At 42.9% G+C, this 24,842-nt stretch overlaps 1 protein-coding gene across 1 annotated transcript in view; it reads left to right on the top strand.

The window, feature by feature from the left end:
• The first annotated feature begins 12,846 nt into the window (after positions 1–12,846).
• LOC137631754 (HEAT repeat-containing protein 1-like) overlaps positions 12,847–24,842 on the top strand; it is a 622,900-nt gene continuing 610,904 nt past the window's right edge. The window contains exon 1 of the mRNA XM_068363681.1: positions 12,847–12,965. The gene's annotated coding sequence lies outside the window, so the exon portion shown is untranslated. The remainder of the gene's footprint in view (positions 12,966–24,842) is intronic.

Below are 24,842 nucleotides of genomic sequence, written 5' to 3'. Positions count from 1 at the left end.
TCCAAGGTGAAACTCCTTGGTCCCTCCCTCTAGAGAAGCTCTGGCTTCTTCCTGCTGGCCCCTGAATAGGAAGCGAGGAGTTCCTAAATGGATAGACTCTCCTAGAGTCAAACTGACACCAGTTCGACCATAGAAGCGGAGGCTCAGTATTGTCGTACCGACTCCCCCTCTAGTAGTCTCGCACCGTTCGCCAATTTCCCAAGAGTCTTCTCTCTGGTGGGTACCTTCCGTCCCTCTCCCATTGAGGAGGTAACCCGAGAACTTTGTCTAATCTACAAACACTGACAGGAAGTTGTTTCTCCTCTGGCAGGGGAGAAGCGAAGGGAAGATCCTCTGAGACCTTCTCTCTTGGAAGTTTTTTTTGAGTCAAAGGACTCAAAGACCCTTCCAAAGTTATCAGTCAGAGCTTCAAGGCCTTCAGAGGGTACCAAGAGACCTTCTCTGACAAGACCATCTACTAGTGATCCCTATCACCCAAGGTACAATGACGACTCATTCCGAGATGTTGTCTCGTGGGTGGAAGATCTCGACGATGACGACGACCAACTACCAAAACCTGCTAGTCTAAGGCTTTTTAAAACTGAGCAGAAGTCTGAGCATGCCTTCTGGCAGGTTTTAGCCTGCTTGAGGGCAATCAATGGGTTGTCTGACCTGGCGGTGGACCCTTAAGAAGGCAAAGGCACGGTCTTTGACCATGTCTACGGTACTCGGAAGCCTGCAAGACCAGTGCAGCCTATTTCTGATGTAAGGGTCTGACAAATGCCTGTCGGAAGGCGATCTCACAGATCACTGGATTTTCCAGCTCCCTACAGGCAGGCTCATCTTCGAAACTTCTTTCGCTGCTGTTTGGGCAGCAAAGAAAGTACTACGAGGTTTTCGATGAGCCTTTTCCGGCACTTCCTCTACATCGTTCCCTAGAGGAATTAATCAAGGGGATCTCCCTTAAGAGATTCTTTGGTCTGCAAGTCTCATTTTATGCTTCGGAGATCCTTAACTAGGAGAAGGTAGCAAAGTATGCCATGCAGGCTACTTCGTGGCTGGACCTCTGGTTGGGGGGCAGTGGGACACCTGATGATGACCGAGGACTGGTCAAAGGAGAGCTCCAGGAAGGCGATGGAAACATTTCTGCTATCGGGAACTCAAACCACTGAGTTGCTCCCTCACCAAGTTGTAAACTTGTGGGCAAACACCATCATCTAGCAAAGGGACTCCATAGCAGAAAGATTCCACTGCCAAGTCCCACTCACTGAGGTGACAAGACTGAGGAACTCCTCTCTGGAAGGTTCTTCCTTGTTCAACCCGGAATATGTTGAGCCGGCTGTGGAGAGATGGAGGAAGTCCAACCAGGACCCCCTTCATAGGGCCCTGACATCTCGCCCCTGCAGACCACCACCTCCGCAGAAGAAGAAACGGCCGAAACCGCCAACAAGTAAGACAGCAGCTATCCCGTCTACATCGAATGTGTCTAAGAGGCCCTTTCTTACTAAGGATAGGAAGAATCCTAGGGGAGGCGGCCAAAGCCGCAACCGCTGACATGGGTAATTCTCCCACCTGTCCAGCAGTGGGGAAATGCCTGCATCGCTGCTGGCAGAGGTGGATGCAGCTCAGGGCCGAACCCTGGATAGTCTCCGTGGTTCGTTCAGGGTATTGCGTCCCGTTCAAACAAACTCTTTCTCCACTGACCAAGGTCCAGTTCCATCAAGCTCTTATGCAAAGGGATCCATAAAGGAGCTGGCCCTCTGGGCGAAAGTCCAGACCATGTTGGAGAAGGGTGTTCTCCAAAAGATCCTCGACAACTCCCCAGGCTTCTTTAGTTGACTCTTTCTTGTGAAAAAGGCGTCTGGAGGTTGGAGACCAGTCATTGACCTCTCAATTCTAAACAAGTTTGTCAAATAAACTCCATTCAGCATGAAGACGGTAGACACTGTCAGACAAGTTGTAAGACCATAGGACTTCCTGTGCACACTGGACTTAAAGGATGCATTCTTCCAGATCCCAAGCCATCCGTCGTCAAGTAAGTATCTGAGAATCATACTATACAAGAAGAGATACCAGTTCAGTGTGTTATGCTCCGGTCTTTCCATGGCACCTCAGGTCTTCACAAGAGTGTTCACCCTAGTGTCATCTTAGGCTCACAGAATCGGCTTCCGTCTCTTATGTTATCTTGACGACAGGCTGATTCTAGCAGAATCGGTGGCAACCCTTCTTCAACACCGAGACAAATTCTGAGGCTTTGCCAAGATCTGGGGATCACAGTAAAACTCGAGAAGTTCTCCCTGCTTCCCCGATCTCCAGAAAGTCTTCCCATCAGACGACATGGTAGTGAGGCTGAGGAAGGTTGCAAGACCATTCCTCAGATGAGAAGAACTTCCAACCCATAGGCGGTTATGTCTCCTCGAGCACCTATCATCTCTGGTCCAATGAGTTCTCAATGGCTGCCTCAAGATGTGATCTCTCCAATGGCTATTAAAGTCCAGCTGAAATCAGTCCAACGATTCCCCAGATGTTCTAGATCCTATGGGACTGGAAGATCGGATGGTGGGTGGCAGACGAGAATCTGCTCAAGGGTGTCGACTTTCTCGTCCTCCCCGGATTTGATACTCTTGTCAGATGCATCAAAAGAAGGGTGGGGGACCCACATGCTGCACCGCACGGCCTCAGGCCTATGGTCAGAGTCCAGAAGGTACTGGCACATAAATCTCTTGAAGATGAGGGCAGCCTTCCTTGTCCTTCATCAGTTCCAACAATTCCTGGCGGGCCACTTGGTGGTGTTGATGAGCGACAACACCACAGTAGTGGCTTACATCAACAAAAAAGTCGGTAGCTTTTCGCGTCCCCTATCCCATCTGGCTGTAGAGATCCTGAGATGGGCAGAAGACAACTCTGTGACCCTATCAGCTTGCTTTATTCCAGGCAAAAGGAATGTGCTTGCAGACAACCTGAGCAGAGCGACACAGATAGTGGACTCCGTGTGGTCTTTGAATCATCTAGTAGCCAACAAAGTCCTGACTTTGTGGGGTTTCCCGACTGTGGACCTGTTCGCAACGTCCCTGAATTTCAGGCTTCCGTTTTCCTGCTCCCCAATCCCGAACCCCAAGGCTCTCTGGCAATATGCAGTCCAACAACGGTTGGACAACATCGACGTTTACACCTTTCCCCCATTCTTTCTGAAGAGAAGAGTACTCAATAAGACCAGAACATCGGTCAATCTCTCGATGATTCTCATAGCTCTGTTATGACATCATGCAGAATGGTTCCCGGACCTTCTGCAGCTTCTGACAGAGTTTCCAAGAGAACTCCCTCCATGACATGATCCACTCAGACAACCACATGCGAACTTCTTCCACAAAGCTGTAGCTTTGTTACGACTTCAAGCCTGGAGACTATCCAGTACCTCCTCACTTAGAGAGGATTTTTGCAACAAGTTGGAAAGTAGATGGCTGGTCATCTGCAACAATCATCAGCATTAGTCTACCAGGAAAAGTAGAATGTCTTCTGTAGTTAGTGTCGTGGAAGGGGTATCTCTCCCCTCAATGCCACTACAGGAGTATTCCAGCTATAGCAGAGTTGCTTGTACACCTGCGGGAGGAAATGTTCCTCTTGGTATCGGCAGTAAAAGGTTACCGCTCAGCCTTGAATCTCGCCTTTAAGCTGAAAGGAGTAGATATTTCCTCTACTGGAACTTTCTCTCCTCATAAAAGTTATGAACTTACCTGTCACTAGTCGGAAGTGAGACCGTCTCCTTTGAATGTTGTTCGAGTCCTTCAGTCCTGGAAGGGTCCTCCCCACAAACCATTACACCAGGCAACAGATCGCCACCTCACTCTGAAGATGGTGTTTCTACTAGCTTTGGCTTTGGCCAAAAGAGTTAGTGAACTTCACAGTCTCTCGTATGACATCGCTTATTCGAGAAAATGGGGAGAGGTAAGCCTCAGCTTCATCCCTGAGTTTATTGCAGATTCAAAATCCGGGAATGGCGGGTCCTAAATTTTGATTCCTTCCGGATAAGGATTCTCCGTTCTGTAACTGATGACCCAGATCAACTGTTATTATGCCCAGTAAGGAGTTTGAGGTACTACCTCAAAAGGACATCTGCAGCTCGTCCCCGAGTGCCAGCACTCTTCGTCAGCACAAGGAAGGTCAAAAGAAGGATCCCGAAGAACACCATCTCTTCCTGGATTTGCACGTCGACCCAGAGCTCATGACATCAGGGGCACTTCTACGTCCCCGGAACTCTAACAAAAGTGCTCTATGGCGCAGGTTCTACAAGCGGGTGTGTGAAAGCATCAGACGGCTCTCACCACCCACTACGTGCAAGACGTAACCCATAGGAGGATGGAAACTATTCCCATTGGTCCTGTGGTGGCTGCGCACAACAACTAGTTTAACACCTAAAGCTCCTTGATGGACAAGTAGTACGAGGTTGAGGGCATTAGTCTGAATGAATGATTAAGAATGACTAGGTCCTTCTTTTCTTCATAATCCCCTCTCATGACATCGCTTATTCGAGAAAATGGGGAGAGGTAAGCCTCAGCTTCATCCCTGAGTTTATTGCAGATTCAAAATCCGGGAATGGCGGGTCCTAAATTTTGATTCCTTCCGGATAAGGATTCTCCGTTCTGTAACTGATGACCCAGATCAACTGTTATTATGCCCAGTAAGGAGTTTGAGGTACTACCTCAAAAGGACATCTGCAGCTCGTCCCCGAGTGCCAGCACTCTTCGTCAGCACAAGGAAGGTCAAAAGAAGGATCCCGAAGAACACCATCTCTTCCTGGATTTGCACGTCGACCCAGAGCTCATGACATCAGGGGCACTTCTACGTCCCCGGAACTCTAACAAAAGTGCTCTATGGCGCAGGTTCTACAAGCGGGTGTGTGAAAGCATCAGACGGCTCTCACCACCCACTACGTGCAAGACGTAACCCATAGGAGGATGGAAACTATTCCCATTGGTCCTGTGGTGGCTGCGCACAACAACTAGTTTAACACCTAAAGCTCCTTGATGGACAAGTAGTACGAGGTTGAGGGCATTAGTCTGAATGAATGATTAAGAATGACTAGGTCCTTCTTTTCTTCATAATCCCCTCTCATGGGGAAATCAGCACCCAGGGTCCTCTGCAAAGTTGACCTTGACCAACTGCAGGTAAACCATTGTTCCCTTGTGTTACCTGGTATTATGTCAATACTGTTACGTTCCCATACTCTATCGAGGGAGATGTTTGGTATGCCTTGGTGACCTCTAAAGAATCCTATGACTCTGAAGAACTCTTACTCTGACAGTCACATTGCTAGTATCACGAGCACACAGCTTCTGTTGGCCACAGACCTTGCACAGCACGGTTTTAGCAAGGTGCAGGGTTTCCACCTTTCATGTGCACCAAATAAAAGGGGAATCCCTGGGTCAAGGCCAAATGCCAGATTGGCAAGGACTTCCACCCTATAAATAGCGTTGGTTTGTATTTAGTGGAGGAACAAATGACAAATTGGAAGTATTATACTGTAAATTGTATTTTTACTTACAAACCTGTAGCTATTTATACAGATTGGCCTGCCAGCACCAATACCCCCTTGAAGTCCTACCTCCAAGCAAAGTGGGGTGCACAGCCCAGGTGTGTGAGTGAGAGGGGTAATTACTACAACCCACGCCCCCTGCTAACTAGGAGGTGGATGGTTAACCCTCGGTAAAATTCTAATGGCTTGTCTTTCAGCTTTGCCATAAGTAATACCCCGATAAATAGCTACAGGTTTGTATCATTAAGAAAAATACAAATTACCTCCAAATTTCTCTTTTTAGTTTGTTTATTGTTTTGGATAATTCTGCTAATTCTATTTAATCTCTTGGATTTTACAAAAATTTCCAATCTTTTCTTTATTAGGTTTTGGTCTTTTCTGATAGTAATGTTTGTAATTATTTATATACTGTATATTGGCAGTTACTGACATTGTAAGATAGTTCTGCTAATTCTATTAATTCTCTTTGATTTTACACAAAAATTTCCAATCTTTTCTTTCTTTATTAGGTTTATTGTCTTTTCTGATAGTCTTCCTTGATCCTGTTTAGGAATAATGTTTTTAATTATTTGCATACTGTATATTGGCAGTTACTGACTGAAAAATTACTACCTTAAAGACATCAGTGAACTAAAGGAATTACTGAAATGCTCTTGGCTGCATCCCCTTTGTCCTTATCTGTATCCATTGTTTTAAGGACTCTTGATTGATATTCATTATGTTGTAATTATCAAAGCCACCAGATTTCTGACCTCAAACAAAAATTTCTCCCCCCTCCATTTTGATGCCTGGTAGATCTGATAGGTGGTGCCACTGGACAAACTTACAACCAGCCATTACTTCCAAGAGCTACATTTACCCATAGGCAGGCACACATATGGACTGGTCTCCTCTACTCAAATCTAATTTAAGATATAAATGGGTAACCTGGTGGTAGAATTTAAGGAGTTGAGAAGTATGTCTTTTTCTGATTTTAAGATTACTGTATATATGATTTACGGTGTGCCAAATTGTTAAACATGGCAGATCTAGATAAAGTATTGAAAGTGTTACTGATTGAGCCATGTAGATTGGTAGCTAACAGGAATGACAGTAGAATCATACTTATGGTAGTTGGTTAGTGGCATTTGGTAAGGAGGGTAAGCCCCTATCCTTTGCCTGTCACAAACTGTATAGGCACTTTGGTAGTGACATATTGTACATAATTCTATCCTGACAGATGTATAACTGTGTTAAATACTTTTTATTAATGAACTTATGCTAGCATAAGTTGACCAAAAACGGAAGTGAAGATGGCTTCCTACGACTAATTATTTCACCCACAATAAGTACTTCCCCAGTTCTTTGTTAACCCCTTGAATATGCCAAATGATTACCAGTACTGTACAGGAATGTATCTGTTGAAGGATGTTCTTTGTTCACTTGATAACAACTGTTTTCTGTCACCAGACTTGGGAAAAATTCTTTTAACTCGACTAAAAAACCTATTCTTATAAAAATCTAGCGTTATTGTTTCTATGTTTGAGATGTAATAAAATGCACAGGCACTGTAAAGGTTCATTCTTGAATCAACTAGCTTATTAGAGTTTACTGTTGAAATTTTAGCCTACAGACTGCATGTTAGGAATATTCTTGCAACATGAAGTAGAGAATTGGAAAATGGTTCAAATACAGTTCATGGAGTCAATGTTAAATTTTGAAATTGTCTAAAACATAAAACTCTTATTAACTGTTATTCTTTGTGGTTATAACAATATAGAAGTACAGTAACTGCTGATAGTGCTGCCTGTCTTATGGCTATGGTGACTTTTTATTTGAAACAACATTCATGACCTCTTTTTTTTCTTATAATGATCATTTTTTAGCAATACAGTAATACTCTGCATGATATTTTGGTATTGTGTATGCACTGTACTGTAGTTGGGTCACAAAAGTTTTGTATCTTGTCTAATCATTTTTACTATAGAATAAAACATGTTCATCCCAGGCTAAAACTTTGAGAAATGCAAATTACTCTCCCAAATACCATAAGTTTTCAATCTCTAGTGTTATTGTATCAAATATAGACTACTTTCTTTATCTGCACCCCTGCCACAGGCAGTTCTTGGCATGGTTTCTAAAAATCCTGATAGGTAGTGGTATTGTTGTAAGTTACTAATTCTAACAGAATCAAAGTCCCCAAAAATTAAGCCCCAATCACGCATTCACATATACAACTCCCGTCAGAGGGAATTGCCCTTTTCTTGCTCTGACAGGCATATTAAGGCCACAGACTAACGTAAGGCTAAACACGCCAGTGACCACCAAAATATTTCACTTTCTGGTAGACATGCAGTACCTTTGATGAAGACCATTGCGACGTCAGTGATGTATTTTTTTAGGATTTACATATGTACGTTCCTGTTGGCAGCCAGTTTTTTGGGAATATTTTATTTAGGTCACAACCCCTAAATAAAAATATAGTTGAGGCTTTATTCCTTGTGGATAGGCACATCCCTATCCTGCCAAATGTTGTGGCCAATCCATTGTACCAAACACAGTTTCACAAGTCTTGGTTGGATTCTGATGGACAGTGAAAGGGCTATTAACAGTTCTCTATCAGCGCTATGAAAGGAACAAAATTTGGTTGGAATGAGGGGTACAAAAAATTTATGAACTGTAATAATCAGAAGAAACATTATTTCAATTGGTTAAGCTCTTTTTAAGAAGCTGAGCAGTCTGCCTGGGCAATATTGCATGCTTTTGGGGAATAATTTTCAGCTAATTCAATTTTAATATTTCAAGAATGTTAATTTTTAGAAGACAACGAAAACAATTAGAAATTGACTCACGACAGCTATTTTGTAAAATCTAAGATGGTGGGTATATAAGCATCACGGAAATTGGAAACATTGTTTTTTATTGCTTATACATTATAATAATATTTCCAAAAATGCATAGTTTTGGTAATCCACAAAAATCTGGTGAAACTACATAGTGAACCTGACATTCAAATTATATGGACTAATAATCATGACACTGACCTACAAAGCACTAGCATATCAATATAATGATAAAAATTGACAGTTCTTTGCCATCTTTAATGGAACATTACAAGAGCCAAAACCTTAGGGGGAGATAGAGAGTCTTAGTTTTGTTTGTACATATGATTTAAAATTCATCATATTGCACCAGTGTCGAAGCCACAAGAGGGAATTGTCGTTTGCTTCTCTGACGGACATAAAACTATGAACTCGACTGCTTATTTTCATGTTTCATCACAGATGAAATTGGTCATTGTTCAACATTAAAGATATGGATGAATAAATACATATTCTTATTCATATATGGAAATACACTGGTGAAAGATATATTTCTTGATGTTTGTAAAACAACATATGAGATAGACATAGGTAATAAAATAATATCTTCAACTTTAGAACTTAAGTATCCAGGGCCTCCTCATCATAACAGTTCTGCATAAGGATATAAAGGTTAAAGGTGTCTGGTTTCAGTTCCAGTTTCATCAGAATAGATGCTCACCAGAACGTCAGCCGGGCAAGCCCAACCTCCCACTGTGGTGGCCAACCACAGCAGTGGCCTCCCCAGTAAACAACTTAAGCTTCAAAAAAAAAATATGGGAAGATATGCAAAGGAAAAGCATGCAGCAACTTTACATAGATGAAAACCATATGTAAATAAAAATGAAGTGATTTATGTATTCAGCCCTACTTTTTAGAGCACCTACAGGCTCTAAATTGTTCTCTCTTCAACACTATGATCGTGAGCAGCTACTAGATATGTATGTGCAAAGGGCTGCAAGTTCTTTGTCATTGTTTACCTCCTTGACATGGACAGCAAAGCTTGCATACTTTTATTTTCATCTCCTATTTCCTATATAATACACCAGTGTACATAACAGATTCAACTCTTCCTACCTGACTCCCCCTTTCCTAACTAAAACGCATTAGTTTGGGCCATTTGTGGGAGATTGTTGTTTTCTGAGTGATTACCCATCAGCGTGACAATATATATATATATATATATATATATATATATATATATATATATATATATATATATATATATATATATATACATACATATATATATATGTATATATATATATTTATATATGTATATAATTTGTTGTTTTCCAAGTGGTTGCCAATTGGTGTGACAATAATATATATATATACACTGTATATAGGTAGTAGGTTGGCCAAGGCTCCAGCCACCTGTTGAGATACTACCGTGAGAGAGTTATGGGGCCCTTTGACAGGCCAGACAGTACTACATCGGATCCCTTTCTCTGGTTACGGCTCATTTCATCTTTGTCGACACCTACACAGAATAGTCTGGCCTATTCTTCACACATTCTCCTCTTTCCTCATACACTTGACGACATTGAAATTACAAAACAATTCTTCTTCTCAAGATATTAACTACTGCACTGTAATTGTTCAGTGGCTACTTTCCTCTTGGCAAGGGTAGAAGAGACTCTTTAGCTATGGTAAGCAGCTCTTCTAGGAGAAGGACACTCCAAAATCAAACCAATGTTCTCTTGTCTTGGGTAGTGCCATAGCCTCTGTACCATGGTCTTCCACTGTCTTTGGTTATAGATCTCTTGCTTTAGGGTACATCTGGTACATTATTCTATCTATCTTGTTTCTCTTCCTCTTGTTTTTTTGAAGCTTTTATAGTTTATATATGAAAGATTTATTTTAATGTTAATGTTATTATTGTTCTTAGACCTAGTTTTTTTCCGTATTTCCTTTCCTTACTGGGTTATTTTCCTTGTTGGAGTCCTTAGCCTTATAGAATCTTGTTTTTCCAACTAGGGATGTAGCTTAGTAAATAATATATATATATATATATATATATATATATATATATATATATATATATATATATATATATACACATATATAATCAAACAGTTGCTCTTCATTATATAAGGGATACTGGGCAATATCTTTGGGTGCCAATTCTTATTTCCTCGTTGCTTGTAATTTTTAATCAATTCTCTATAGCTAAACAAATGCTTTGTTGTATCATCTGCCTCTCTGTAGCCTACAACTCACAAAGCCTATCATTTTCTAGAATTCTCCCTGAATATTATTACTGTATATTCAACCTTAAGAGCTATGATAGCTTTCTAAAGGTTAAGTTCACTTGTGTGATCTATTCTGTCATTGCCATTTACAAACCTTAACTTTGTCATTCCTGCTTTCTTTTATTGTATGTTTTTATTACATTTGCCACTTTACCTTTCATTTATTTCTTGGGTTCTTGCTGTATATGATTTTATATTAATTCAATTTCATTTTTTATACTATTTGCATATTTCAAAAATAGCTTTTTTTCATCGCATTCTCTATACGGTTCCCTTAGTCTTTTGCAATCTTTAACCAACAGTTTATCATATGATGTGATACTCTGAAAATAGTATCACTTTTATATTTTTTTCTTTTCTCTATAGGCCATATTCTGTTGTTAATCCTCAGTAAGGTGTATTTGTAACTTTCTAAACATTCCTATAGTATTTTTCTAATGAATATACTAAATGTTTCATTTATCTTTCCTTTATAACACCCGACCTCTTAATACAGTATGTCCAAACAATGTTGGTGCCACTACTGGTTCACATATCTTAGTTTTCACATGCAATGTCTCCTGGCTAGTACAGTGATAACGTAATTGTCTAGCATTTGCATGGCGGCAGATTGATCCCCGCCCGGGGCCGTGAGTTTAAGCTGTTTACTGGGGAGGCCACTACTGTGGTTGGGCCTCACAGTGTGGGGTTGGACTTTCCTGGCTGACGTTCTAGTGAGCATCTAATCTGAGGAAACTGGAACTGAAACTCGACACATTTAGCCTTTAATGTCAATTTCCTTCTCTACTAACGTGTACATACTTCCTAACTTCGTACACCATATACTATAATCTTTTGCTTCCCTTTTGCTTATACTATGACTGTGATCTTTTTCCGAGTAACCTACCATTATCCTAGGTATTTATACTTTTTTGCTACTTCAACATTTCTATCCCTAAATACCTCTTTAATCTGCCTGACTTTTTTTGTGTCACCTTATTAATTTCACTGACTTCTGAGGTTTGGTTCAAAATAAATTTCTTAAGTTCTTCCATACTGTGGTAGTTGCTTATAGTTTTCTCAACTTTACACCTAGGGAGCACAATGCCATCACCATACGTCAGAACTTCCATACTGTCATTTCCAATAAGGGTTATTTGCTTCCAACATATAAGCCTACTATATAGTATTGATTTTTTTGTTACAATAAAGCATAATTTTCGGTGAAAATATGTACCACGTCTCACATCTCCGTCATACTTTCCTATGTATGGACGACTGTACTATTAATTATAACTCTACTTTCCTCATTCAATTTGTATATCAACTTATCGAAATCTTTCACAGCAACCTCAAACCGCACATAGGTGGAGGTCCCTAAGTGATTATTACAACCAATTACAGTTTTTAGTGTCAGAACGTGATCTGCTGTTGATCTACTGTCTATCCCATCACAGTGATATTGGCTGATATTGCCATTAACCATATTCTTAATTTGTTGTGGGAGTAGTTTCTCAAACGTCCTACTGTGTTCATAATAAACAATCCTCTTTTGTTTTTAATACATATAATAATCTAATTTGCTCCCTGCAGACTTATCCACTAGTAATATTCGTAATTCATTTCATTCACCTATTATGTATATCCTCTTTGTTTTATTCATAATTTAGTTCGCTCTGTTCTTCATGCCATGGCCAAAGGTTTCAAAATTTTAATGATAATTCCTTATCTGTATCTTGAGCAGTATTCTTATTTTCTAAGGATCGACCTATTATACCAACTTCTTGTTCAGTTGTCTTTATACTTTTTTTTTTATCACCCACTTGAATATGAATTTGCTATTTTCAGTTGGTTTTTCAATCTTGGTGATAGGTTATCTGTTTTAACACTAGATCTGAAGCGCAGAAAGATCTTTGAAAATACAGAGGAAGAAGAAACTACTATAAATTTCTTATCAGTCTGTAAAACAATTAACTAAATTAAGAAATTATTTAATTCTACTGTACTAATGAAAACCCCATCTAGAAAAGAGAAAAAAATAATAAAAAGCCTTATACTCCTTGAGTTAAACAATCAGGAAAACATCTTTATATGTATTATGGAAACATCTTTGAATATGTGAATATTATTTGCAAATTATGGAAAGCCAGAAAATAAATGTTTTAAGAACTCTAAACCAATAATAGGAAAAAACTAAAATCTAAGCAAATAGAAATAGAAAAAAAGGGTCGCCGTTACAAAGGGTACGATTCATCATAATACAGAACTTGGCTGTGAGTGGATTGCACATGTTAAATGTATTGTGTTTAAAGGCTAGCGGCCTTAGGAATTAGAAATCTTGACTGTAGTCTGGGATATTGTTTTAGAATTTATTCAACGGTAAGTGCATATCAAAATAAATGTTTGCATTAAGAATTCCACATCATTCCTTTTTTTTTAAATAATATATTAGGGTAGTTTAAATGACAGGTACTAAGGCTAGGCTAGTTTATGGTAGTGTAATTACGCATGTTAGTGTACCTTAATAAACCGTATTTTTGGTACTGTAATGCATTTGGGCAAGCCTCTGTCATAAGTTGTGTAATTTATAGAAATGTTTTTTTATAGTTACGGACAGAAAAATCTTTTCTACTAAAAACAAGTGTTTCCCATAAAAATGTTTTCTTAAAAAATAACACGTTTTCATAGCAATTAAAAACTTTGTTATCTAAGAAATAATAATCAATGGGGGTAACCTGCACAGCTCTGCAAATACTGCTTGCCAGTACATAGCTTGATGTTTTTCTTTTTCTGTGAGCGCACAGCAGAGCAAAAACCTTTAGATTTCTGACAAATATCTCCATTTTTAAACAGTCTAATGGGTTTTCGATTAATTTGCTGTTGAAGTGAAGGTCAAATTAAGGGAAAGAACATTATTTTCCACAGGATTAATTATTTTTTCTTTTCAAAGTATTGTTCCGTCTGTAACTATAATTTTACCGAAATTAGTAAAAACTTCCTAACCTAACCTACTTGGTAACTGTCCACGAGTGCAATAACCAAATGGAGAAAGTAAGTCGGTAAATATATACTTTATTTTCTAGCTAAATACACCAATCATATATTTTTCCTATTCACTATCTTGCATTTCATCCATTTCTGACCTTACCTGTATGTATTGCAGCAAACCACACTTCCACGAGTTTTCCTACCCCCTCATTATAAAAATTATCAGGATCCCAGTGAGAAACTAGGGTTTTGGGTGGAAGTCACCAAAAACAAGGAATTTGCAGCAATTATGAGGGTCAGAAATGTATAATAAAGATAAGATCTACTGTTGGAAAAATATATGGATCATGTAATTGGCTGAAAATGAAAGTATCATAATTTCCTATAATTCATATCACGTTCCTCAGATGGTTTTTGCTCCACCGTGACTAGCTTCACTCGCAAATACACATTTCATTGTTCCGCAGTTTTGGCAAGCGGTATATGTATGAGCTGCGCACAGCAATTATGGGAGTTATTTTTGGGATATTTTATGCTTCAGATAAGCAACAATAGCCTGCATTTTCAACATGATCACTTACAGAAATAGATGATTTTACTCTTAATTTCTTAATAGATTGAACTCCTGTCAGGTTTTTGTCTTCTTCTGACCGTAATCGTGCTGGAACTGAAGCGGAAGTGAAAAAAAGGGTCTCGTAAAACAACACGTGAAAATGTATGCAGAAATATTTGAAAGCTCTTATTTTCAATATTAAACTTACCCAATAATCATGTAGCTGTCAACTCCGTTGCCCGACAGAATTCTACGGGAGGGATACGCCAGCTATCACTATACTAGAAGGGGGTGTACTCACCAGCGCCACCTGTGGCCAGGTACTGCAGTACTTCTTGTTGACACCACCTCACTTTTTCCTCTGTCGTGCTTCCGGCAAGACATTCATGGGATACGCTTATGATCTTGGAGTATTTTCACGGCTTTTGGTGAAGTATTTCTCTCAGATTTCGGCTGTCGCTTTACTGGAAAACTTCTATATTAGCTTAGATAGCTATTATTTAGTTCTGATTAATGGTTAACGATCTTTTTGCTTGATTTGGAATCCCCACTTGGCTAACTCTTTGATTCAAGATGTCTGACATTTCACAAGCCCCACCCCATAGACGATGTAGGTCTTGTAATAGGCGTATTCCGAAGGCCTCGGTAGATCCTCACACCGCTTGTTCTGACTGTAGGGAAAGACCCTGTCAGTTGGAAGATCGATGTGAGGAATGCGCCGGACTTTCGGAACTTGAATTTGTCCGATTTCTTAAATATTCAACCAAGTTAGAGAGAGAGAGAGTTAGGAGGAGTTCTTCTCGCTCTTCACTTTTTTCCTCACCTCATGATCCCCTACCTTTTCCTCCCCCTGTAGTGGCTACCCCCGAACCTACTATTTGCCCTCAACCTGATATGTCTGTTGTTTTGTGTGCCATTCAGGCTTTAGGTGACAAAGTGGAATCGGTGGTTAGTGATCATAAGTCTCTTATGGCCGAAGTCAAGGAACTTAAGGTCAAAAGTGCAGTGGGAGGTAATAGTGCCACGAGTGTCAGTGCAGTGCCAAGTGCTAGTGTCAGTGTCAGTGTGGTGCGTGAGGGTACTTCTGTGCGTGCCAGTCGTCCTCCCAGTCCGGGACCTCTTGCAAACTCCCAAGCCCAGGGGAGAAGCAATGTCGAAGGGCAAAAGGGTTCGGCAGGCCTTGATCGGCGCACAGAAGTATCCTCGGTGGTTGCGGGCGTGTCTTACAAAGACCGTCACTCCCACCCGCAGACGATTGAGCCCGTCTTTTACTCGTCTGCTGAAGAATTATCAGGGAGAAAACGTTGGACTCAGGTCTCAAGACCTCTTAAACGCAAAGTCCAGACCTCAAGAGCTCTACAACCTGGCTGCAGTCATTGGATCAGCTCTGACTCGCCGCAGTCATCAGTTGACTGCACACCTCCTAAGAGGAGTAAGGTGCTGCCGCAACAGATCTCTTCTGTTAAGGCTTTGCCTCAGCAGACCTTAGTGTCTGCCGACCCCAAGTTGACTCTATTGCAGTCCATGCAGTCACAACTTGCGGTCTTAATGCGTGAGTGTCAGGCTGAGAAGGTTACACCTCCTCCTGCGATCGCTCCGCCTAACCGCAGTCCTGTCTGCCAGGCGTACGATGTTGAGGCTCCTCAGGATACCTTACCACGTACTGAGTTGCCAATTTCCAGCGGTGTGCAGCTACCTCCGCCTTCCTTAAGGCAACCTCAGCAATGGGAACAGGAAGCTTATACCTTACTTCCTCCGCTTCCACTTGCGGTTCCACCAGTGAGGCAACACTCTCTTGAGGTACAACAACCTCTCCCATCCATGAGGCAGACACCTCAGCTCTCGCTGCAGCGACCTCAACCCTCCTCAAGGCGAGAGCCTCAACACCTTAGCCTTGCGCCTCAGGAACCTCAACTCGCGAGACAAGAACTGCGTTCTGCGCAGCCACTACCTCAACTCTCGCAGCTCACACCTCAGGAACCTCAACTCGTTCCTCAGGAACCTGCTACTGCGCATCCGCTAACCTTACAGCAAGCGCAACTCTTGAGTCAAGACACTCAGGCCAGGAGTCAGCCTCCTCAACCCATGCACCTACCTTCTGCTACTCCTTTTGACCAGCCTTTGCAGCCTGAACCTCAGGTTTTGCCTCAGCAACAGAGACTTGAGGATGAAACCACAAGCGTTTTTGCTCCCGCTCGTGCAGATTCTGCTGTTCAGCATACCTTACCTCTCACTTCGCTACACTCTGGTGATGAGGTTTCTGATGATGAGGCTGCACACCTGGATCCCTCATCAGATGTGGAAGAATCCAAGTCTTCTCCTCCTCCGATAGACTTTCGTAAGGTCCTGGCTCTTTTCAGAGAGGTATACCCAGACCATTTTGTCTCTGCTACCCCCCGCTCTCCGCCATCTGAGTTTTCGCTGGGCATGCAGCCAGCCAAGTCAACTTATACTAAGCTCGTCTTTGCAAGGTCCTCTAAGAGAGCTCTAAGAATTTTAGGGGAGTGGTTGCAGTCTAAGCAGCAACTAGGAAAGACTTCCTTTATGTTCCCACCGACTAAGCTCACTTCTAAAGTGGGCGTATGGTATGCCACAGGAGAGGAACCAGGCTTGGGAGTACCTGCCTCTGCCCAGGCTGACTTCTCGAGTTTGGTCGACTCTCCTCGTAGAACAGCAATGAGGCGCTCTAAGGTTTGCTGGACCTTCTCCGATCTAGACCACTTACTAAAGGGTGTATTTCGGGCCTTTGAGATGTTCAATTTTCTAGACTGGTGCCTGGGGGCCCTTAGCAAGAAGACCTCCCCTGCGGACAAAGACTCGGCCATGCTTTTAATGTCCTGCATGGATAAAGCTATTAGGGATGGATCTGGCGAGCTTGCTTCAATTTTTGTGTCAGGAGTTCTTAAGAAAAGGGAGCAACTTTGTACCTTCCTTTCTTCCAGCATCACACCTTGTCAAAGGTCTCAACTCCTTTTCGCTCCGCTTTCTAAGTTCTTGTTTCCCGAAGAACTTATCAAGGACTTGTCTGCGGCAATGATTCAGAAAGACACTCATGATCTTGTGGCCTCTTCAGCTCGTAAGACTAAGGTTGCTCCCTCAGTCCCCAGGACTTACCGCACCCCAGTTGCTGATACGCCTGCTACGAGGTTTATTCCGCCCTTTCGTGGTAGAGCCCCCAGCCGAGGAAGCTCCCGTCCAGACTCTTCCAGGAGCAAGTCTAGGAAAGGTTCCAAGACTTCTCAAGGCAAACACTGACTCTCCTCCTCTCCAGACAGCAGTAGGAGCCAGACTCAAGATCTTCTGGCAAGCTTGGGAAAAGAGAGGTGCAGACGCCCAGTCTGTCAGGTGGCTGAGGGAGGGTTACAGGATACCATTCTGCCGCAAACCCCCTCTGACCACTTCTCCCATCAACCTCTCTCCCAACTACAAGGAAAAGGACAAGAGGCTAGCGTTGCACCAGGAGGTGTCGCTCCTGTTACAGAAGAAGGCAGTGGTTATAGTCCGGGACCATCAATCCCCGGGCTTCTACAACCGTCTCTTTCTGGTGGCCAAGAAGACAGGAGGTTGGAGACCGGTGCTGGACGTCAGCGCGCTCAATGCTTATGTCACCAAGCAGACGTTCACTATGGAGACGACGAAGTCGGTCCTAGCAGTGGTCAGGCAGGAGGACTGGATGGTCTCGTTGGATCTGAAAGACGCATACTTTCACGTTCCTATTCATCCAGACTCCCAACCTTTCCTGAGATTCGTTTTTGGAAAGGTTGTGTACCAATTCCAAGCCCTGTGTTTTGGCCTAAGCACAGCTCCTATGGTGTTTACGCTTCTGATGAGGAATATTGCAAAATTCCTCCACTTATCCGACATCAGAGCCTCCCTTTACTTAGACGACTGGCTGTTGAGAGCCTCCACGAGTCGTCGCTGTCTGGAGAGTCTCAACTGGACTTTGGACTTGATCAAGGAACTGGGTCTGTTAGTCAACTTCGAAAAGTCCCAGCTCATTCCCTCCCAATCCATTGTTTACCTGGGAATGGAGATTCGGAGTCAGGATTTTCGGGCTTTTCCATCGGCCCCAAGGATAAGCCAAGCCCTAGATTGCATCCTGAGCATGCTGAAGAGGAGCAGTTGCTCGGTGAGACAGTGGATGAGTCTCACAGGGACCCTGTCATCGTTAGCACTGTTCGTCGAGTTAGGGAGACTCCACCTCCGCCCTCTTCAATTCTATCTAGCAGCTCATTGGGACAAGGATTTGACGCTCGAAGCAGTCTCTATCCCGGTCACCAAAGAGATGAAGACCACTCTCTTGTGGTGGAAGACCAACCTCCTTCTCAAAGAGGGCCTATCGTTAGCGATTCAGACCCCCAATCTTCATCTCTTCTCGGATGCATCAGACTCGGGCTGGGGCGCGACCTTGAACGGACAGGAATGCTCGGGAACGTGGAACAAGGAACAGGTAACGCTCCACATCAACTGCAAGGAGCTCCTGGCAGTTCATTTGGCCCTATTGAACTTCAAGTCCCTCCTGCTAGGCAAGGTGGTGGAGGTGAACTCCGACAACACCACAGCCTTAGCTTACATCTCCAAGCAGGGAGGGACCCATTCGAGGAACCTGTACGAGATCGCAAGGGACCTCCTCATTTGGTCAAGAAGTCTAAACCTCACCCTACTAACGAGGTTCATTCAGGGCAACATGAACGTCTCAGCAGATCGCCTAAGCAGAAAAGATCAGGTCATCCCCACGGAATGGACCCTTCACAAGAGCGTGTGCAACAGAATTTGGACCTTGTGGGGTCAGCCTACAATAGATCTGTTTGCCACCTCCATGACCAAGAGACTTCCTTTGTACTGTTCCCCAGTTCCAGACCCAGCAGCAGTTCATGTGGATGCTTTTCTGCTGAATTGGTCCCATCTCGACCTTTACGCATTCCCACCGTTCAAGATCATCAACAGAGTCACTCAAAAGTTCATCTCGCACGAAGGGACACGGCTGACGCTGGTTGCTCCCCTTTGGCCTGCAAGAGAATGGTTCACAGAGGTACTACAATGGCTGGTCGACATCCCCAGGACTCTTCCTCTAAGAGTGGACCTTCTACGTCAACCTCACGTAGACAAGTTGCACCCAAACCTCCACGCTCTTCGGCTGACTGCCTTCAGACTGTCGAAAGATTCGCTAGAGCTAGAGGCTTTTCGAAAGAGGCAGCCAGTGCGATTGCCAGAGCAAGGAGGGTATCCACTCGTAGAGTCTACCAATCCAAGTGGGAAGTCTTCCGGAGCTGGTGTAGAGCCAATGCAGTTTCATCCACCAATACCTCTGTAACCCAAATAGCTGACTTCCTATTACATCTAAGGAATGAGAGATCCCTTTCGGCTCCTACGATTAAAGGGTACAGGAGTATGTTGGCTTCAGTTCTCCGCCACAGAGGTTTGGACCTTTCTTCCAACAAGGACCTTCAAGACATCCTTAAGTCTTTTGAGACTACTAAAGAACGTCGTTTACCCACTCCAGGCTGGAATCTAGACGTAGTCTTAAGGTTCCTTATGTCGCCTAGGTTCGAACCTCTCCAGTCAGCTTCCTTCAAGGACCTTACCCTCAAGACTCTTTTCCTCGTCTGCCTTGCAACAGCTAAAAGAGTCAGTGAGGTTCATGCCTTCAGCAAGAACATTGGGTTCACATCCGAATCTGCAACATGTTCTTTACAGCTCGGATTTTTAGCTAAGAATGAACTTCCTTCACGTCCTTGGCCTAGATCGTTTGAAATTCCTAGCCTTTCCAACATGGTAGGTAACGAGCTAGAAAGAGTTCTTTGCCCTGTCAGAGCTCTAAAATATTATCTTAATAGGTCAAAACCTATACGAGGACAGTCAGAAGCCTTATGGTGTGCAATCAAGAAACCTTCGATGCCCATGTCCAAAAACGGACTTTCGTATTATATAAGGCTTCTGATTAGAGAAGCCCATTCTCATATGAAGGAGGAAGACCTTGCTTTGCTGAAGGTAAGGACCCACGAAGTGAGAGCCGTAGCCACTTCGATGGCCTTTAATAAGAACCGTTCTCTGCAGAGCATAATGGATGCAACTTATTGGAGGAGCAAGTCAGTGTTTGCATCATTTTATCTTAAAGATGTCCAGTCTCTTTACGAGAACTGCTACACCCTGGGACCATTCGTAGCAGCGAGTGCAGTAGTAGGTGAGGGCTCAGCCACTACATTCCCTTAATCCCATAACCTTTTTTAACCTTTCTCTTGAATGCTTTTATTGTTGTTTTTATGGTTGTTACGGTAGGCGAAGAAGCCTTCCGCATCCTTTTGATTTGGCGGGTGGTCAATTCATTCTTGAGAAGCGCCCGGGTTAGAGGTTGTGTAGAGGTCCTTTAGTAGGGGTTGCAGCCCTATATACTTTAGCACCTTAGAGTTGATTCAGCCTCCTAAGAGGAACGCTGCGCTCAGTAAGGAAGACGAACTTAATAAAGGCAGAGTAACGGTTCAAGTCGACTTCCTTACCAGGTACTTATTATTTCATTGTTATTCTGAAATAACTGATTATATGAAATACGGGATACTTAGCTATCCTTTAGTCATGTACACTGGTTTTCACCCACCCCCCTGGGTGTGAATCAGCTACATGATTATCGGGTAAGTTTAATATTGAAAAATGTTATTTTCATTAGTAAAATAAATTTTTGAATATACTTACCCGATAATCATGATTTAATTGACCCGCCCTTCCTCCCCATAGAGAACCAGTGGACCGAGGAAAAAGTGAGGTGGTGTCAACAAGAAGTACTGCAGTACCTGGCCACAGGTGGCGCTGGTGAGTACACCCCCTTCTAGTATAGTGATAGCTGGCGTATCCCTCCCGTAGAATTCTGTGGGGCAACGGAGTTGACAGCTACATGATTATCGGGTAAGTATATTCAAAAATTTATTTTACTAATGAAAATAACATATTTGTTAAAAAAACCAGGTACGATAATGATTACGTCATACAAAAAACAGGACAGCTGGAAAAAGCGAATGAAAGCAATGCATGCGCAGTAACCCAATATCAGTCTCCCCAAAGTAAACAATATTTTTGGACAATGAAATGTAAGCTATTATGTCCCTGCTCCCACTAGTCATTTGGAGAAAATTGCCAAACTAGCCAGTACTTGTCTATTTCTTATAGCGAAGTCAGGTTTTGCTAGAAATTAGTGTATCATAAATTAACTAATAAGGGTTAATATCCGTATAGTTTTGAGATATGGGCATTGAATTTTTTCTTTGTATTTTATGGTCCTTATTTATCATAATTTTTTCATAAATGAAGATCCCTTTGCTCAATATCTTTCTTCTTTAGGCTTCTTTCAGGCAAGACAGTCCCTTTTTCATCCACAACACTCTCTCTCTCTTCTTCACTAACTCCGCTAATGTTACTGATATTACCCACTTCTGAACTCTTACTAGAGCAAATTTTCTTCTTCCTTATGTTAGTGAGATGTTGAAATTGTCTTTTCCTTTTTGACTTGATGAAATTCTTGCCTAAATCAAGAAAAATAGATGTAAAAGCGAGTGAATGTCAGAGGTTAAACTCAAACGTGTATTCTTTAAGTTTTGTGCTAGCACTGAAAGGTGTAATCACAAATTCCTGTCTTGTGACTCACAATTTGTTTCATATTAAAATATGATAATGATCAAAATTTACGATATCAGAAGAAATACTGCATTTTCTTGTAGGGATTAATGTTTTTGGCTTATTGAGTTACTTTTACTAATTACCCTGTAACTATGTAAGTAAGAGGAATTTTGACAAAGTATTTCGTATACGCATTCTTCATTGACATACGAAGCTCAGCGAATTTTTTTTTAGGATTTTATGTTTTTCGTCCCATACCCCCATATATTGGCTTTCCGGCCGGGCCCTTTGAGGCATGTGTCAGATAAGGATCTAACTCTAAAGATGTTCTTCCTCCTTGCCTTGGTTTAGGCGAACTACATGGCATGTTTTATGTTATCAGTAATATTGAGTAATTGAAGGTCTCTCACTTTCGTTCCATAGTTTATTGCAAAAACTCAGAACTCTACCGTTCATCACCCAAGTTTTGAGTCCTCCACCTCCTCTCTTAGGGATGCAACCAGAGGTCCAGATAATTTACTTCTTTGCCCTGGAAGGGTACTGAGGTGCTATTTAGCACAGGTAGGTTCAAGAAGATCTCCAAGCTTTGGGAAACCATCAAATGAGTGTATCCACTGTTGGCCGAGGATATAGGGGAACTCGCTCAAGCTCACTCTCCTGAAGTCAGAGGAATTAGGTCAATGCTAGTTTTGTGAAAGAACCTGTCAGTTGTGCAAGTTTAGAAAGCTAGAGTCTGGAAATGCCAGGCAGCCTTCACAGCCTACTATTTGCGGGAATATACCCACAAGTCCCTAGGCATTTTATCATTTAGACCAGAGGTAGATGCTGAGCAGGTTGTGTAGCTCCTTCACAGGACAAGAAGCATCTCATTTAAGATGATAGTTGTGATGTAAGTCTAGGATAAGAGGTAAGAATGTTTGGCCTTTTTTTTCCTCTTTTTATTTCCCTCCCTTGCAGCAATTTTGCCATTATTTGTTGGATCAGGCGTCGATGCAGGTTACCTTCCGTACCAAGCAGATTTTCTGTATAATTAGCAATAGAAGTACCTCCCCCCATCCTCCTTATGAGGGGGGGGGGGGAGGATGCACATATATATATAAACATTCCATTTCTCCTAATTGACCATATATTTCAGACATCATTTGCTGTTTATTCCGTAACCGAAATACAAACCACGCTATTTACATTGGGTTTACCTTTTAGCGCAGCTGAAATGGCGAGCCATTAGAATTTAACGAGGGTGTATTACCCCCGCGCTAGTTAGCGGGGGGGGGGGGGGGTAGGGGAGTGGTAGCTAGCTACCCCTCCCCCCCTCCCCCCTCACACACAGGTGAATGCTCACTTTCACTTTTGGCTCGGACTGGGACAGACACGTCTGTCTTGGTCCTCGCTTGGCAGCCTTTGTTTGTTTTGTCTTTACTTAATCGCTTACTTTTCTTTTACTCAATATATATGTAAACATGTTTTCATGTTTGTATATATATTTGAGTATAGGAATCAGTAAGTTTCCTTTTCAGAGTTGTGTGTGTAGTGTACGATATCTCCGTGGAGTCCTCGGCAGTTAGGCCACCACGGCGTAATTTTATGGGTTGCGATCGAGTTTGACTTCGGTCTTTCTTTCTCTCTCTCTCTTGAGGTCGTTCACCCTTTTACTACGTGTTACTACGCCCTTGTAGCTTCCTTCCCGTGTGGGGGGGTTGCTACGCCGTACGTTTTGTCTCAATTAGTTTATGAATCTAATTGTAGTTGTTAATTTTTCAGCTTGTATAACGATTCCTTTCGGGGTTTTCGTTCTTTCTTTAGTGTTCATTCTTTTTTAAATTACATAATTACATAGTTTCATAATTATAATTGTTATAATTCTGTTTTGGTTACAGCTCTCCTTCCGTGAGTGTAAGTGGTTGTGAGGGCACGTGCCTGTTGTGTAATTCTTGTTTCCTTTCCCTCGGGATTCCTCTTCGGAGCCTTCCCGGGGGAATGAATGTGTACTAATGTTTTTTGTTTTTATTTTTTTACAGTTACCGATCTAGTTCGTTTCTGTAATATGGCTACGGTGTGAGCTTTCTTGTGGAGGCCTGGGGATTCGGCTGTTGCTGCCTCCCCTTTGGATTTTCGTCAGGGGCGTGTCTCCTTCTACTGGTAGTACTCCCGTGACGATTGACAGCTCTCCAGTTCATTTTAGAACTCAGGAGGCTTGCCTCCTTGGGTGGGTAACTTTCCTTCCGAGGGAAGTTTTTCCTGTCCAGACTTGAGTTTTTCCCCTTTTGGGGGGTTCTTCTCTTGCCTTTTTTTCGTGCGACTATGCTCTTGGTGCTGAGCGGTCACACCTGTAGTTTCGCTCAAGGGGCTGGGCAACTGCAGGAGCCCTTCTTCGGAGGATTACTCCTTTTAGGTCACTGGCTGACCAGTCTCTTCTACGAAGTGTTTCTCTTTCGTTCGCGAGAGAGTACACTCATAGAGACTCCTCTTCGAAGGATTCTTCTGCTGCTGTTGCTGTTGGCCTCCTTCGCCGTAAGGCTCACCGTCCGCCTTGTCGTAAGGGCCTCTCATCTCCCTATAAGGGGGCTAAAAGGCGCCTTTTTGAATCTACGTTTGCAGCCTACAACTCCTTCATTCGCCCTGATGCAGATGGACAGCAGTCTGACGGGCAACGGTCTTCCCGACGGACAACGGTCTTCTCGACGGACAACGGTCTTGCGACGGACATCAGTCTCCCGGCGAACAGGCACGGTCTTCCGGCCTGCTCCTGCTCAGTGTTAGCTCACAGGCGCTCTCCTACTCATCAGCGCTTCCTGATCGCTAGCGCTCTCCTGTTCGCCAACGCTCTCCTGTTCGTCAGCGCTCTCCTGCTCGTCGGCGCTCTCCTGATGTTCGCCCTCCTCGCCAGCGCTCTCCTGCTCATCAGCTCTCTTCTGAGCGTCAGCGCTCATTTGAGGATCATCGCCCTGCGGTCTCTGACCATCCTACAGTTCCTGCTGAGCTCCCTGCTCGCCATCAGTCTTCTGACCCTGTGGCTACGCGACATCGTTCAGCGCGTGTGTCAAAAGCACATGTTTGCCAACGCGCCTGCGATCTTCCTGTTCCTGAACGCGCCGCGCCACCTGTTC

Source organism: Palaemon carinicauda, chromosome 40 (genome assembly GCF_036898095.1).
Source record: "Palaemon carinicauda isolate YSFRI2023 chromosome 40, ASM3689809v2, whole genome shotgun sequence".
Classification (NCBI taxonomy): domain Eukaryota; kingdom Metazoa; phylum Arthropoda; class Malacostraca; order Decapoda; family Palaemonidae; genus Palaemon; species Palaemon carinicauda.
This window is presented reverse-complemented; position numbering and strand designations above follow the sequence as displayed.